At 46.0% G+C, this 16,408-nt stretch overlaps 1 protein-coding gene across 2 annotated transcripts in view; it reads right to left on the minus strand.

The window, feature by feature from the left end:
• The window catches only part of FAIM (Fas apoptotic inhibitory molecule), a 39,811-nt gene that overhangs the window by 23,216 nt on the left and 187 nt on the right, over nucleotides 1–16,408 (minus strand). The window lies entirely within an intron of this gene.

Below are 16,408 nucleotides of genomic sequence, written 5' to 3' on the forward strand. Positions count from 1 at the left end.
ATTTATTGAGCGTTTAATTCATGCATTCGTTCAATCGTATTTACTGAGCGCTTACTGTGCGCAGAGCACTGGACTAAGCGCTTGGGAAGTACACGTTGGTAACATATAGAGACGGTCCCTACCCAATGGTGGGCTCATAGTCTAGAAGGGGGAGACGGACAACAAAACATATTAACAAAATAAAATAAACAGAATAAATATGTAAAGTAAAATAAATAGAGTAATAAATCTGTACAAACATATATACAGGTGCTGTGGGGAGGGGAAGGAGGTAAGGCAGGGGCTCTCCTGCCTGCATCTTTTTACCTAAATCAATCAATCAATCAATCAATCGTATTTATTGAGCGCTTACTATGTGCAGAGCACTGTACTAAGCGCTTGGGAAGTACAAATTGGCATCACATAGAGACAGTCCCTACCCAACAGTGGGCTCACAGTCTAAAAGGGGGAGACAGAGAACAGAACCAAACATACCAACAAAATAAAATAAGTAGGATAGAAATGTCCAAGTAAAATAAATAAATAAATAAATAAATAGAGTAATAAATATGTACAACCATATATACATATATACAGGTGCTGTGGGGAAGGGAAGGAGGTAAGACGGGGGGATGGAGAGGGGGACGAGGGGGAGAGGAAAGAAGGGGCTCAGTCTGGGAAGGCCTCCTGGAGGAGGTGAGCTCTCAGCAGGGCCTTGAACAAATCATTGTTCAGTCCGCGTTTTCCTGCTCCTCAAAACCCTTCAGTGGCTCCCTAGTCCCCTTGGCACTTCATTTATTCACTCAATTGTATTTATTGAGCGTTTAATTCATGCATTCGTTCAATCGTATTTACTGAGCGCTTACTGTACGCAGAGCACTGGACTAAGCGCTTGGGAAGTACACGTTGGTAACATATAGAGACGGTCCCTACCCAACGGCGGGCTCACAGTCTAGAAGGGGGAGACGGACAACGAAACAAAACATATTAACAAAATAAAACAAATAGAATAAATATGTAAAGTAAAATAAACGAATAGAGTAATAAATCTGTACAAACATATATTTCTCCCCCTTTTAGACTGTGAGCCCACTGTTGGGTAGTGACCATCTCTATATGTTGCCAAATTGTACTTCCCAAGCGCTTAGTACAGTGCTCTGCACACAGTAAGCGCTCAATACGATTGAATGAATGAATAAATGAATGAATATATACAGGTGCTGTGGGGAGGGGGCCCCCTCATCGTCTCATGTTTCACGTTTCACGGCTCGTGTTTGTGCGAACTTATTACTCTACTTATTTTATTTGTACATATTTATTCTATTTATTTTATTTTGTCATACTATTTTTATTTTTTTATACTATTTTTTAATAGTTTTGTTTTGTTCTCTGTCTCCCCCTCCTAGACTGTGAGCCCACTGCTGGGTAGGGACCGTCTCTATATGTTGCCAACTTGGACTTCCCAAGCGCTTAGTCCAGTGCTCTGCACACAGTAAGCGCTCAGTAAATACGATTGAATGAATAAATGAATGAAAGGGGGAGACAGACAACAAAACATATTAACGAAATAAAATACATAGAATAAATATGTAAACTAAAATAAATAAATAGTGTAATAAATCTGTACAAACATATATACAGGTGCTGTGGGGAGGGGAAGAGGTAAGGCAAGGGCTCACCTGCCTGCATCTTTTTACCTAAATCATCATTCAGTCCGCGTTTTCCTGCTCCTCAAGACCCTTCAACGGCTCCCTAGTCCCCTCGGCATTTCATTTATTCACTCAATTGTATTTATTGAGCGTTTAATTCATGCATTCATTCAATCGTATTTACTGAGCGCTTACTGTGCGCAGAGCACTGGACTAAGCGCTTGGGAAGTACATGTTGGTAACATATAGAGACGGTCCCTACCCAACGGCGGGCTCACTGTCTAGAAGGGGGAGACGGACAACGAAACAAAACATAGTAACAAAATAAAATAAATAGAATAAATACGTAAAGTAAAATAGAGTAATAAATCTGTACAAACATATATTTCTCCCCCTTTTAGACTGTGAGCCCACTGTTGGGTAGGGACTGTCTCTATATGTTGCCAACTTGTACTTCCCAAGCACTTAGTACAGTGCTCTGCACACAGTAAGTGCTCAATAAATACGATGGATTGATTGATTGATTGATTAAATAGAGTAATAAATCTGTACAAACATATATACAGGTGCTGTGGGGAGGGGAAGGAGGTAAGGCGGGAGCTCTGCTGCCCGCATCTTTTTACCTAAATCATCGTTCAGTCCGCGTCGCCCCGCTCCTCAAGACCCTTCCACGGTTCCCCAGTCCCCTCAGGCATTTCATTTATTCATTCAATCGCATTTATTGGGCGTTTAATTCACGCATTCGTTCAATCGTATTTATTGAGCGCTTACTGTGTGCAGAGCTTGGGAAGTACATGTTGGTAACATATCGAGACGGTCCCTACTCAACAGCGGGCTCACAGTCTAGAAGGGGGAGACGGACAACAAAACAGAACATGGGGACGGGTGTCAAGTCGTCAGAACAAATAGAATTAACGCTAGATGTACATCATTAACAAAATCAATAGAATAGTAGATATGTACAGGTAAAATAGAGTGATCATCATCATCATCAATCGCATTTATTGAGCGCTTACTGTGTGCAGAGCACTGGACTAAGCGCTTGGGAAGTCCAAGTTGGCAACATCTAGAGACAGTCCCTACCCAACAGTGGGCTCACAGTCTAAAAGGGGGAGACAGAGAACAAAATCAAACATACTAACAAAATAAAATAAATAGAATAGATGTGTACAAGTAAAATAAATAAATAGAGTAATAAATAGGTACAAGCATATATACATATATACAGGTGCTGTGGGGAGGGGAAGGAGGTAAGATGGGGGGATGGAGAGGGGGACTAGTCTTCTAGACTGTGAGCCCACTGTTGGGTAGGGACCGTCTCTCTATGTTGCCAACTTGGACTTCCCAAGCGCTTAGCACAGTGCTCTGCACACAGTAAGCGCTCAATGAATACGATTGAATGAATGAATGAATGAGGAGAGCAGCAGAGTGGCTTAGAGGCAAGAGCCCGGGCTTGGAGTCAGAGGCCGTGGGTTCTAATCCCGTCCCCGCCAATTGTCAGCTGTGTGACTTTGGGTGAGTCACTTCACTTCTCTGGGCCTCAGTTCCCTCATCTCTAAAATGGGGATTAAGACCGTGAGCCCCATGTGGGATAACCTGCTTACATCTACAGCCCGCTGCTGCTAGGGGAAGCAGCGTGGCTCAGTGGAAGGAGCCCGGGCTTTGGAGTCCGAGGTCATGGGTTCCAATCCCGGCTCCGCCACTTGTCAGCTGTGTGACTTTGGGCAAGTCACGTCACTTCTGTGGGCCCCAGTTCCCTCATCTGTAAAATGGGGATTAAGACTGGGAGCCCTACAAGGGACAACCTGATCACCTTGCAACCCCCCAGCGTTTAGAACAGTGCTTTGTACATAGTAAGCGCTTAACAAATACCATCATTATTATTATTATTAAAGAGCCCGGGCTTTGGAGTCAGAGGTCACGGGTTCAGATCCCTGCTCTGCCACTTATCAGATGGGTGACTTTGGGCAAGTCGCTTCATTTCTCTGGGCCTCAGTTCCCTCATCTGTAAAATGGGGATTAAGATTGTGAGCCCCATGTGGGACACCCTGATCACATTGTAACCTCCCAAGTGCTTAGGACAGTGCTTTGCACATACTAAGCACTTAATAAATGCCATTATTATTATTATATGAGGAGGGAGGGCGTCCAAAGCAGTGTGGCTCAGTGGACAGAGCCCGGGCTTTGGAGTCAGAGGTCACGGGTTCATATCCTGGCTCTGCCAATTTCAATTCAATTCAATCGTATTTATTGAGTGCTTACTGTATGTAGAGCACTGTACTAAGCGCTTGGGAAGTACAAGTTGGGAACATATAGAGATGGTCCCTACCCAACAGCGGGCTCACAGTCAAGAATTCTCAGCTCTGTGACTTTGAGCAAGTCACTTCACTTCTCTGGGCCTCAGTGACCTCATCTGTAAAATGGGGATGAAGACTGTGAGCCCTCCGTGGGACAACCTGATCGCCTTGTATCCCCCCAGTGCTTAGAACAGTGCTTTGCACATAGTGAGCGCTTAACAAATACCATTATTATTATTATTATTATGGGCCAGGGATTGGTGGTGAGATAGGCAAGACAGAGGCCCAGTGAGAAGGTCAGCCCTAGAGGAGCGAAGTCTTAATCCCCATTTGACAGATGAGGTCACTGAGGCCCCGAGAGAAGCAGCGTGGCTCAGTGGAAAGAGCCCGGGCTTTGGAGTCAGAGGTCATGGGTTCAAATCCTAGCCCCGCCAACTGTCAGCCGAGTGACTTTGGGCAAGTCACTTCTCTGGGCCTCAGTTCCCTCATCTGTAAAATGGGGATGAAGGCTGTGAGCCCCCCGTGGGACAACCTGAGGGCCTTCAGTGCTTAGAACAGTGCTGCGCATAGAGTAAGCGCTTAACAAATGCCATTATCATTATTCTTATTACGGGCCAGGGGTTGGTGGCGAGATAGGCAAGACGGAGGCCCAGTGAGAAGGTCAGCCCTAGAAGAGCGAAGTCTTAATCCCCCTTTTAGACTGTGAGCCCACTGTTGGGTAGGGACCGTCTCTAGATGTTGCCAACTTGGACTTCCCAAGCGCTTAGTCCAGTGCTCTGCACACAGTAAGCGCTCAATAAATACGATTGATTGATTGATTTGACAGATGAGTTCACTGAGGAGATTCCTCAAAAATCTCCAGTGGCTACCAATCAATCTGCGCATCAGGCAGAAACTCCTCACTCTGGGCTTCAAGGCTGTCCATCCATCACTTGTACACACTTGTACATATCTATTCTATTTCTTTTATTTTGTTAGTATGTTTGGTTTTGTTCTCTGTCTTCCCCTTTTAGACTGTGAGCCCACTGTTGGGTAGGGACTGTCTCTACACGTTGCCAATCTGTACTTCCCAAGTGCTTAGTACAGTGCTCTGCACATAGTAAGCGCTCAATAAATACGATTGATGATGATGATGATCACCTCGCCCCCTCCTCCCTCACCTCCCTTCTGTCCTTGTCCAGCCCAGCCCGCACCCTCCGCTCCTCCGCCACTAATCTCCTCACCGTTAGGCCTCGTTCTCGCCCGTCCCGCCATCGACCCCCGGCCCACGTCCTCCCCCGGGCCTGGAATGCCCCCAATCCCTCTGCCCATCCTCCAAGCTCGCTCTCTTCCTCCCTTCAAGGCCCTGCTGAGAGCTCACCTCCTCCAGGAGGCCTTCCCACACTCAGCCCCTTCCTTCCTCTCCCCCTCGTCCCCCTCTCCATTCCCCCATCTTACCTCCTTCCCTTCCCCACAGCACCTGTATATATGTAGATACATATTTATTACTCTATTTATTTTACTTGTACATATCTATTCTATTTCTTTTATTTTGTTAGTATGTTTGGTTTTGTTCTCTGTCTCCCCCTTTTAGACTGTGAGCCCCCTGTTGGGTAGGGACCGTCTCTAGATGTTGCCAACTTGGACTTCCCAAGCGCTTAGTCCAGTGCTCTGCACACAGTAAGCGCTCAATAAATACGATTGATTGATTGATTGATTGAGGCACAGAGAAGTGAAATGATTTGCCCGAGGTCACAGAGCTGGCAAGTAGTGGAGTCCACTTCAAGGCTGTCCATCCATCCCCTGGCCCCCTCCTCCCTCACCTCCCTTCTGTCCTTCTCCAGCCCATCCCGCACCCTCCGCCGCCGCTCACCTCCTCACTGGGCCTCGTCCTCTCCCATCCCGCCATCGACCCCCGGCCCACGTCCTTTCCCTGTCCCGGAATTCCCTCCCTCCCCACATCCTCCAAACTATCTCTCTTCCTCCCTTCAAATCCCTACTGAGAGCTCACCTCCTCCAGGAGGTCTTCCCACACTCAGCCCCCTTTTTCCTCCCCATCCCCCCCGCCCTCCCTCCTTCCCCTCCCCACAGCCCCTGTATATATATTTGTACAGATTGATTCCTCTATTTCTTTTACTTCGACATATTTACTATTCTGTTTTGTTAACGATGCGCAGAGAGCTTTAATTCTATTTAATAATAATAATAATGGCATTTAATAAGCGCTTACTATGTGCAAAGCACTGTTCTAAGCCCTGGGGGGATACAGGGTGATCAGGTTGTCCCGCGGGGGGCTCACAGTCATCATCCCCATTTTACAGGTGAGGGAACTGAGGCTCAGAGAAGTGAAGTGACTTACCTAAGGTCACACAGCAGACGTGGCGGGGCCGGGATTCGAACCCATGACCTCTGACTCCAAAGCCCGGGCTCCTTCCACTGAGCCACGCTGCACCACTTGTTTGTTCTGACAATTTTGACACCCGTCTACGTGTATTGTTTTGTTGCCTGTCTCCCCCTTCTAGACTGTGAGCCCGCTGTCGGGTAGGGACCGTCTCTATATGTTGCCAACTTGTACTTCCCAAGCGCTTAGTACAGTGCTCTGCACACAGTAAGCGCTCAATAAATACAATTGAATGAATGAGTGAATGAATTGTCTCTATCTGTGGCCGACTTGGGCTTCCCAAGCGCTCAGTCCAGTGCTCTGCACACAGTAAGCGCTCAATAAATACGACAATGAATGAATGAATTGTCTCTATCTGTGGCCGACTTGTGCTTCCCAAGTGCTCAGTCCAGTGCTCTGCACACAGTAAGCGTTCAATAATACGACTGAATGAATGAATGAATGAATTGTCTCTATCAGTGGCCGACTTGGGCTTCCCAAGCGCTCAGTCCAGTGCTCTGCACACAGTAAGCGCTCAATAAATACGACTGAAGGAATGAATTGTCTCTATCTGTGGCCGACTTGTGCTTCCCATGCGCTCAGTCCAGTGCTCTGCACACAGTGAGTGCTCAATAAATACGATTGAATGAATGAATGAATGAATTGTCTCTATTTGTGGCCAACTTGTGCTTCCCAAGCGCTCAGTCCAGTGCTCTACACACAGTGAGCACTCAATACGATTGAATGAATGAATGAATTAATTATCTCTATCTGTGGCCGACTTGGGCTTCCCAAGCGCTCAGTCCAGTGCTCTGCACACAGTGAGCACTCAATAAATACGACTGAATGAATGAATGAATGAATTGTCTCTATCTGTGGCCGACTTTTGCTTCCCAAGCATCAGTCCAGTGCTCTGCACACAGTAAGCGCTCAATAAATACGATTGAATGAATCAGTGAATGAATTCTCTCTATCTGTGGCAGACTTGTGCTTCCCAAGCGCTCAGTCCAGTGCTCTGCACGCAGTAAGCGCTCAATAAATACGACAATGAATGAGTGAATGAATTGTCTCTATCTGTGGCCGACTTGTGCTTCCCAAGCGCTCAGTCCAGTGCCCTGCACATAGTGAGCGCTCAATAAATACGACTGAATGAATGAATTGTCTCTATCTGTGGCCGACTTGTGCTTCCCATGCGCTCAGTCCAGTGCTCTGCACACGGTGAGCGCTCAATAAATACGATTGAATGAATGAATGAATGAATGAATTGTCTCTATTTGTGGCCGACTTGTGCTTCCCAAGCGCTCAGTCCAGTGCCCTGCACACAGTAAGCGCTCAATAAATACGACAATGAATGAATTGTCTCTATCTGTGGCCGACTTGTGCTTCCCAAGCGCTCAGTCCAGTGCTCTGCACACAGTGAGCACTCAATAAATACGATTGAATGAATGAATTGTCTCTATCTGTGGCCGACTTGTGCTTCCCAAGCGCTCAGTCCAGTGCTCTGCCCACAGTAAGCGCTCAATAAATACGACTGAATGAATGAATGATTCCCAGGCCCGGGCTCTACCCACTAAGCCACACTGCTTTCCCTCTCCTCTTCTCCCACTCATTTTTAGACTGTGAGCCCGCTGTTGGGTAGGGACCGTCTCTATATGTTGCCAACTTGGACTTCCCAAGCGCTTAGTACAGTGCTCTGCACACAGTAAGCGCTCAATAAATACGGTTGATTGATTGATTCTGCGTCGCCCTGGCCTTGCTCCCTTTATTCATCCCCCATCCCAGCCCCACACCGCTTCTGTCGACATCCCTCATTTATTATTTTGATATTAATGCCCGTCTCCTCTCATTCAATCGTATTTACTGAGCGCTTACTGTGTGCAGAGCACTGGACTGAGCGCTCAACCTCACCTCTAGACTGTCAGTTTGCTGTGGGCAGGGAATGTATCTGTTTATTGCTGAGAATCACACGGAGAAGCAGTTTCCGTGACATTGGTCACGGGTTCCAATCCCTTCCCTTCTCTGTGCCTCAGTTCCCTCATCTGTAAAATGGGGATGAAGACTGTGAGCCCCCCGCCGTGGGACAACCTGATCACCTTGTAACCTCCCCAGCGCTTAGAACAGGGCTTGGCACCTAGAGTGGCAGCGTGGCTCAATGGAAAAGAGCCCGGGCTTTGGAGTCAGAGGTCACGGGTTCAAATCCCGGCCCCGCCAATTGTCAGCTGAGTGACTTTGGGCAAGTCATTTCACTTCTCTGTGCCTCAGTTCCCTCATCTGTAAAATGGGGATGGAGACTGTGAGCCCCACGTGGGACAACCTGATCACCCTGTAACCTCCACAAGTCACTTCACTCCTCTGTGCCTCAGTTACCTCATCTGTAAAGTGAGAAGCAGCGTGGCTCAGTGGAAAGAGCCCGGGCTTTGGAGTCAGAGGTCACGGGTTCAAATCCCGGCTCTGCCAATTGTCAGCTGTGTGACTTTGGGCAAGTCATTTCACTTCTCTGTGCCTCAGTTCCCTTCTCTGTAAAATGGGGATGAAGACTGTGAGCCCCACGTGGGACAACCTGATCACCTTGTAACCTCCCCAGGGCTTAGAACAGTGCTTGGCACATAGTAAGTGCTTAATAAATGCCATTATTAGTAAGTGTGCGCCGAGGGGGGCGGGGGATCGGGGAAAGGCCCCAAAGAAATCAAAGTAAACTCCCAAATAAATAAGAAAAAGGGATTTTGTCGGGTTGGACACGGTCCCCGTCCCATGTGGGGCTCACGGTCGAAGGAGGATTTAATCGCCATTTCCCAGATGAGGGAACCGAGGTATATATCAATCAATCAATCAATCGTATTTATCGAGCGCTTACTGTGTGCAGAGCACTGTACTAAGCGCTTGGGAAGTATAGAGACAGTCCCTACCCACCAGTGGGCTTACAGTCTAAAAGGGGGAGACAGAGAACAAAACCAAACATACTAACAAAATAAAATAAATAGAATAGATATGAACAAGTAAAATAAATAAATAGAGTAATAAATCTGTACAAACATATATACATATATACAGGTGCTGTGGGGAAGAGAAGGAGGTAAGATGGGGGTATATATGAGGTATATATGCGGCCGATTATTGCATATATCCCTCAGCGATTGTGTCACGGTTATTATTAAGCGCTTAGTACAGTGCTCTGCACACAGTAAGCGCTCAATAAATACGATTGATTGATTGATTGATTATTATCAAAGTTTGTCGTGTTCCTCCCTGGGTTTTTCCCTGCAAAGACCCCCGCAGTGTATTTATGTTTTCGAAGGGCTCTGTTAAGCGCTTACTATGGGCCAGGCACTGTTCTAAGCGCGAGGGCAGAGCTGTGCGACTTTGGGCAAGTCACTTCACTTCTCTGGGCCTCAGTTACCTCATCTGTAAAATGGGGATTAAGACAATGAGCCCCCCCGTGGGACAACCTGATCACCATATAACCTCCCCAGTGCTTAGAACAGTGCTTTGCACATGGTAAGCGCTTAATAAATACCATCATTATATATACCTGTAAATATGTTTATATGTTTGTATGTAGTTATTACTCTATTTGTACATATTTAAACTATTCATTTTATTTTGTTAATATGTTTGGTTTTGTTCTCTGTCTCCCCCTTCTAGACTGTGAGCCCGCTGTTGGGTAGGGACCGGCTCTAGATGTTGCCAACTTGGACTTCCCAAGCGCTTAGTCCAGTGCTCTGCGCACAGTAAGCGCTCAACTTCTCTGGGCCTCAGTTCCCTCATCTGAAAAATGGGGATTAAGACTGTGAGCCCCCCGTGGGTCAACCGGATCACTTTGTAACCTCCCCAACGCTTAGAACAGTGATTTGCACATAGTAAGCGCTTAACAAATGCCATCATTAAATTAAATTAAATACGATTGAATGAATGAATGAACAATAATAATAATAATGATGGCATTTGTTAAGCGCTTACTATGTACCAAGCACTGTTGTAAGCGCTGCGGGGGATACAAGGTGATTAGGTTGTCCCACGTGGGGCTCACAGTCTTAATCCCCATTTTGCAGATGAGGCCACTGAGGACCAGAGAAGTGACGTGACTTGCCCAAAGTCACACAGAAGACAGGTGGTGACGCCGGGATTCGAACCCATAACCTCTGACTCTCAAGCCCGGGCTCCCCCTCGTCCCCCTCTCCATCCCCCCATCTTACCTCCTTCCCTTCCCCACAGCACCTGTATATATGGATATATGTCTGTACATATTTATTACTCTATTTATTTATTTAACCTGTACATATCTATTCTATTTATTTTATTTTGTTAGTATGTTTGGTTTTGTTCTCTGTCTCCCCCTTTTAGACTGTGAGCCCACTGTTGGGTAGGGACCGTCTCTATATGTTGCCAACTTGGACTTCCCAAGCGCTTAGTCCAGTGCTCTGCACACAGTAAGCGCTCAATAAATACGATTGATTGATTTCCACTAAGCCACGTTATTACTACAACAAACCCAAGTGTCAAAGCTGGCAAAGATCCCGGCCTCGGCGATTTCCCTCCACTCAGAACATGTCTTAACCACTCTAGTGTACTATAATAATAGTAATAATGATAATGATGATATTTGTTAAGCGCTTACTATGTGCCAAGCACTGTTCGAAGCGCTGGGGGGGAAACAAGGTGATCAGGTTGTCCCACGGTGGGGCTCACAGTCTTCATCCCCATTTTACGAATGAGGGAACTGAGGCCCAGCGAAGTGAAGGGATTTGCCCAAAGTCACACAGCTGACACGTGGCGGAGGCGGGATTTGAACCCATGACCTCTGACTCCCAAGCCCGGGCTCTTTCCACTGAGCCACGCTGCTTCTCTGTGAGTCCCACATGAAGTGGGGCCTGTGTCCTACCTGAATGACTTGTATCCACCCCAGCGCTCAGTACACTGCCTGGCACATAGCGGGCGCCTAACAAATCCCACAATCAATCAATCAATCAATCAATCGTATTTATTGAGCGCTTACTGTGTGCAGAGCACTGTACTAAGCGCTTGGGAAGTCCAAGTTGGCAACATATAGAGACAGTCCCTACCCAACAGTGGGCTCACAGTCTAAAAGGGGGAGACAGAGAACAAAACCAAACATATTAACAAAATAAAATAAATAGAATAGATATGTACAAGTACAATAAATAAATAGAGTAATAAATATGCACAAACATATATACATATATTATTATTATTGAAGCAGCGTGGATAAGCAGCCACAGCCCGGGTTTGGGAGTCAGGGGTCGTGGGTTCTAATCCCGGCTCTGCCACTTGTCAGCTGGGTGACTTTGGGCAAGTCACTTCACTCCTCTGTGCCTCAGTTACCTCATCTGTAAAATGAGAAGCAGCGTGGCTCAGTGGGAAAGAGCCCGGGCTTTGGAGTCAGAGGTCACGGGTTCAAATCCCGGCCCCGCCAATTGTCGGCTGAGTGACTTTGGGCAAGTCACTTCACTCCTCTGTGCCTCAGTTACCTCATCTGTAAAATGAGAAGCAGCGTGGCTCAGTGGGAAAGAGCCCGGGCTTTGGAGTCAGAGGTCACGGGTTCAAATCCCGGTCCCGCCAATTGTCAGCTGAGTGACTTTGGGCAAGTCACTTCACTTCTCTGGGCCTCAGTTACCTCGTCTGTAAAACGGGGATTAAGACTGTGAGCCCCACCGTGGGACAACCTGATCACTTTGTAACCTCCCCAGCGCTTAGATCAGTGCTTTGCATATAGTAAGCGCTTCATAAATGCCATCATTATTATTATTATTATTAAAATGGGGATGAAGACTGTGAGCCGCACATGGGACAACCTGATCACCTTGTATCCCCCCAGCGCTTAGAACAGTGCTTGGCACACAGCGTGGCTCAGTGGAAAGAGCCCAGGCTTTGGCTTCAGAGGTCATGGGTTCAAATCCCGGCTCTGCCAACTGTCAGCTGTGTGACTTTGGGCAAGTCACTTCACTTCTCTGGGCTTCGGTTCCCTCATCTGTAAAATGGGGATTAAGACTGTGAACTCCCCCCGTGGGACAACCTGATCACTTTGTAACCTCCCCAGCGCTTAGAACAGTGCTTTGCACATAGTAAGCGCTTAAATGCCATCTTTATTATCACTATTAAAATGGGGGTGAAGACTGTGAGCCGCACGTGGGACAACCTGATCACCTTGTATTCCCCCCAGCGCTTAGAACAGTGCTTGGCACATAGTAAGCACTTAACAAATGCCATTATTATTATTATTATTATTATTATTAATAATAAAACGGGGATGAAGACTGTGAGCCACACATGGGACAACCTGATCACCTGGTAACCTCCCCAGCGCTTAGAACAGTGCTTTGCACATAGTAAGCGCTTAATAAATGCCATCATTTTTATTACTATTAAAACGGGGGTGAAGACTGTGAGCCGCACGTGGGACAACCTGATCACCCTGTAACCTCCCCAGAGCTTAGAACAAGTGCTTTGCACATAGTAAGCGCTTAATAAATGCCATCATTATTATTACTATTAAAATGGGGGTGAAGACGGTGAGCCGCACGTGGGACAACCTGATCACCTTGTATTCCCCCCAGCGCTTAGAACAGTGCTTGACACATAGTAAGCGCTTAATAAATGCCATCATTATTATTACTATTAAAATGGGTTTGAGGACTGTGAGCCGCACATGGGACAGCTTGATCACCCTGTAACCTCCCCAGCGCTTAGGACAGTGCTTGGCACATAGTAAGCGCTTAAAAAATGCCATCATTATTATTAAAATGGGGATGAAGACTGTGAGCCGCATGTGGGACAACCTGATCACCTTCTATTCCCCCCAGTGCTTAGAACAGTGCTTGGCACATAGTAAGCGCTTAATAAATGCCATCATTATTATTACTATTAAAATGGAGGTGAAGACGGTGAGCCGCACGTGGGACAACCTGATCACCTTGTATAAATGCCATCATTATTATTACCATTAAAATGGGGATGAAGACTGTGAGCCGCATGTGGGACAACCTGATCACCTTCTATTCCCCCCAGTGCTTAGAACAGTGCTTGGCACATAGTAAGCGCTTAACAAATGCCATCGTTATTATCATTATTATTAGCCTCCCCCCCTCACCACGGGCCAATCGATCTGTCGTATTTATTGAGCGCTTACCCTGTGCGGAGTGCTGGGGCAAGCGTTTGGGAGGGGGCAGCATGATAGACACCTTCCCAGACTGAGCCCCCTTTTTCAATCAATCGTATTTATTGAGTGCTTACTGTGTGCAGAGCACTGTACTAAGCGCTTTCCTCTCCTCCTCCTCATCCCCCCCCACCCTACCTCCTTCCCCTCCCCACAGCACCCGTATATATGTTTGTACCGATTTATCACTCTTATTTATTTTACTTGGACATATTTACTATTCTATTTATTTTGTTAATGATGTGCATAGAGCTTTAATTCTATTTAGAGAAGCAGCGTGGCTCAGTGCAAAGAGCCCAGGCTTGGGAGTCAGAGGTTGTGGGTTCAAATCCCAGCTCTGCCAACGGTCAGCTGTGTGACTGTGGGCAAGTCACTTCACTTCTCTGGGCCTCAGTTCCCTCATCTGTAAAATGGGGATGAAGACTGTGAGCCCCACGTGGAACAACCTGATCACCTTGTATCCTCCCCAGCGCTTAGAACAGTGCTTTGCACATAGTAAGCGCTTAATAAATGTCATTATTATTATTATTGTTATTTGTTCTGACGATCTTGACACCTGTCTACATGTTTCGTTTTGTCGTCTGTCTCCCCCATCTATTCATTACTTGTACCTATCTATTCTATTTATTTTATTTTGTTAGTATGGTTTTGTTCTCCGTCTCCCCCTTCTAGACCGTGAGCCCACTGTCGGGTAGGGACCGTCTCTATAGGTTGCCAACTTGTACTTCCCAAGCGCTTAGTACAGTGCTCTGCACACAGCAAGCGCTCAATAAATACGATTGATTGATTGATTCATTCATTCAATCATATTTGTTGAGCACTTGCTGTGTGCAGTGCACTGGACTAAGCGCTTGGGAAGTACAACTGTGAGCCCGTTGTTGGGTAGGTACCGTCTCTATATGTTGCCAACTTGTACTTATGTTTGTATATATGTTTCTACGTATTTATTACTTATTACACTATTCATTTTTGGTACATATTTATTCTATTTATTTTATTAATATGCTTTGTTTTGTTGTCTGTCTCCCCCTTCTAGACTGTGAGCCCGCTGTTGGGTCGGACCGTCTCGATATGTTGTCAACTTGGACTTCCCCAGCGCTTAGCACAGTGCTCTGCACACAGTAAGCGCTCAGTAAATACGATTGAATGAATCTTACCCCATCTTACCTCCTTTCCTTCCCCACAGCACCTGTGTATATGTATATGTGTTTGTACATATTTATTACTCTATTTATTTTACTTGTCTATCAGACAAGATGTTAGTATGTTTGGTTTTGTTCTCTGTCTCCCCCTTTTAGACTGTGAGCCCACTGTTGGGTAGGGACCGTCTCTAGATGTTGCCAACTTGGACTTCCCAAGCGCTTAGTCCAGTGCTCTGCACACAGTAAGCGCTCAATAAATACGATTGATTGATTGATTCATTCATTCAATCGTATTTGTTGAGAGCTTGCTGTGTGCAGTGCACTGGACTAAGCGCTTGGGAAGTACAACTGTGAGCCCGTTGTTGGGTAGGTACCGTCTCTATATGTTGCCAACTTGTACTTATGTTTGTATACATGTTTGTACGTATTTATTATTTATTACATTATTCATTTTTTGGTACATATTTATTCTATTTATTAATATATTTTGTTTTGTTGTCTGTCCCCCCTTCTAGACTGTGAGCCCGCTGTTGGATAGGGACCGTCTCTATATGCTGTCAACTTGGACTTCCCCAGTGCTTAGCACAGTGCTCTGCACACAGAAAGAGCTCAATAAATACGATTGAATGAATCTTACGTCCTTCCCTTCCCCACAGCACCTGTATATATGTTTGTACATATTTATTACTCTATTTATTTATTTATTTTACTCGTCTATCAGACAAGATGTTAGTATGTTTGGTTTTGTTGTCTGTCTCCCCCTTTTAGACTGTGAGCCGGCTGTTGGGTAGGGCCTGTCTCTATATATTGCCAACTTGGACTTCCCAAGCGCTTAGTCCAGTGCTCTGCACACAGTAAGCGCTCAATAAATACGACTGACTGATTGACTCATTCATTCAATTGTATTTGTTGAGCGCTTGCTGTGTGCAGAGCACTGTCCTAAGCGCTTGGGAAGTACAACTGTGAGCCCATTGTTGGGTAGGTACCGTCTCTATAGGTTGCCAACTTGTACTTATGTTTGTATATATGTTTGTACATATTTATCATTTATTACACTATTCATTTTTTGGTATACATTTTTTCTACTTATTTTATTAATATGTTTTGTTTTGTTGTCTGTCTCCCCCTTCTAGACTGTGAGCCCACGGTTGGGTAGGGACCGGCTCTATATGTTGTCAAGTTGGACTTCCCCTGCGCTTATTTTTCTTTCTTTCTTTTCTTTCCTTTCTTTCTTTCTTTCTTTCTCTTTCTTTCTCTCTCTCTTTCTTCTTTCTTTCTTTCCTTTCCTTCTTTCTCTCTTTCTTTCTTCCTTTCTTTCTTCCCTTTCCTTCTTTCCTTTCTTTCCCTTCCTTCTTTCTCTCTTTCTTTCTTTCTTTCTTCCCTTTCCTTCTTTCCTTTCTTTCTTTCCCTTCTTTCTTTCTTCCTTTCTTTCTTCCCTTTCCTTCTTTCCTTTCTTTCTTTCCCTTCTTTCTTTCTTTCCTTTCCTTCTTTCCTTTCTTTCTTTCCCTTCTCTTTCTTTCTTTCCTTTTTTCCTTTCTTATTTCTTTCTTTCTTTTTTTCTTTCTCTTTTTCCTTTCTTTCATTCTTTCCTTTCTTTCTCTGCACACAGCAAGCGCTCAATAAACACGACTGAATGAATGAATGAATGAATTCCCAGGCGGCGGGGCTGAGCCTCCAGGGCGCAGGCGCGCGGGCCGCGCTCACTGGTCTCCACGGCAACGGGGCGGGGCGCCCTGGATCACTATGGCAACGGGGCGCAGGGGGCTCGGTCGCCATGGCGACGGGATGGCGCGTCCGTCCGACGGGGCGGC

This window comes from Tachyglossus aculeatus, chromosome 1, assembly GCF_015852505.1.
Source record: "Tachyglossus aculeatus isolate mTacAcu1 chromosome 1, mTacAcu1.pri, whole genome shotgun sequence".
Taxonomy (NCBI): Eukaryota; Metazoa; Chordata; class Mammalia; order Monotremata; family Tachyglossidae; genus Tachyglossus; species Tachyglossus aculeatus.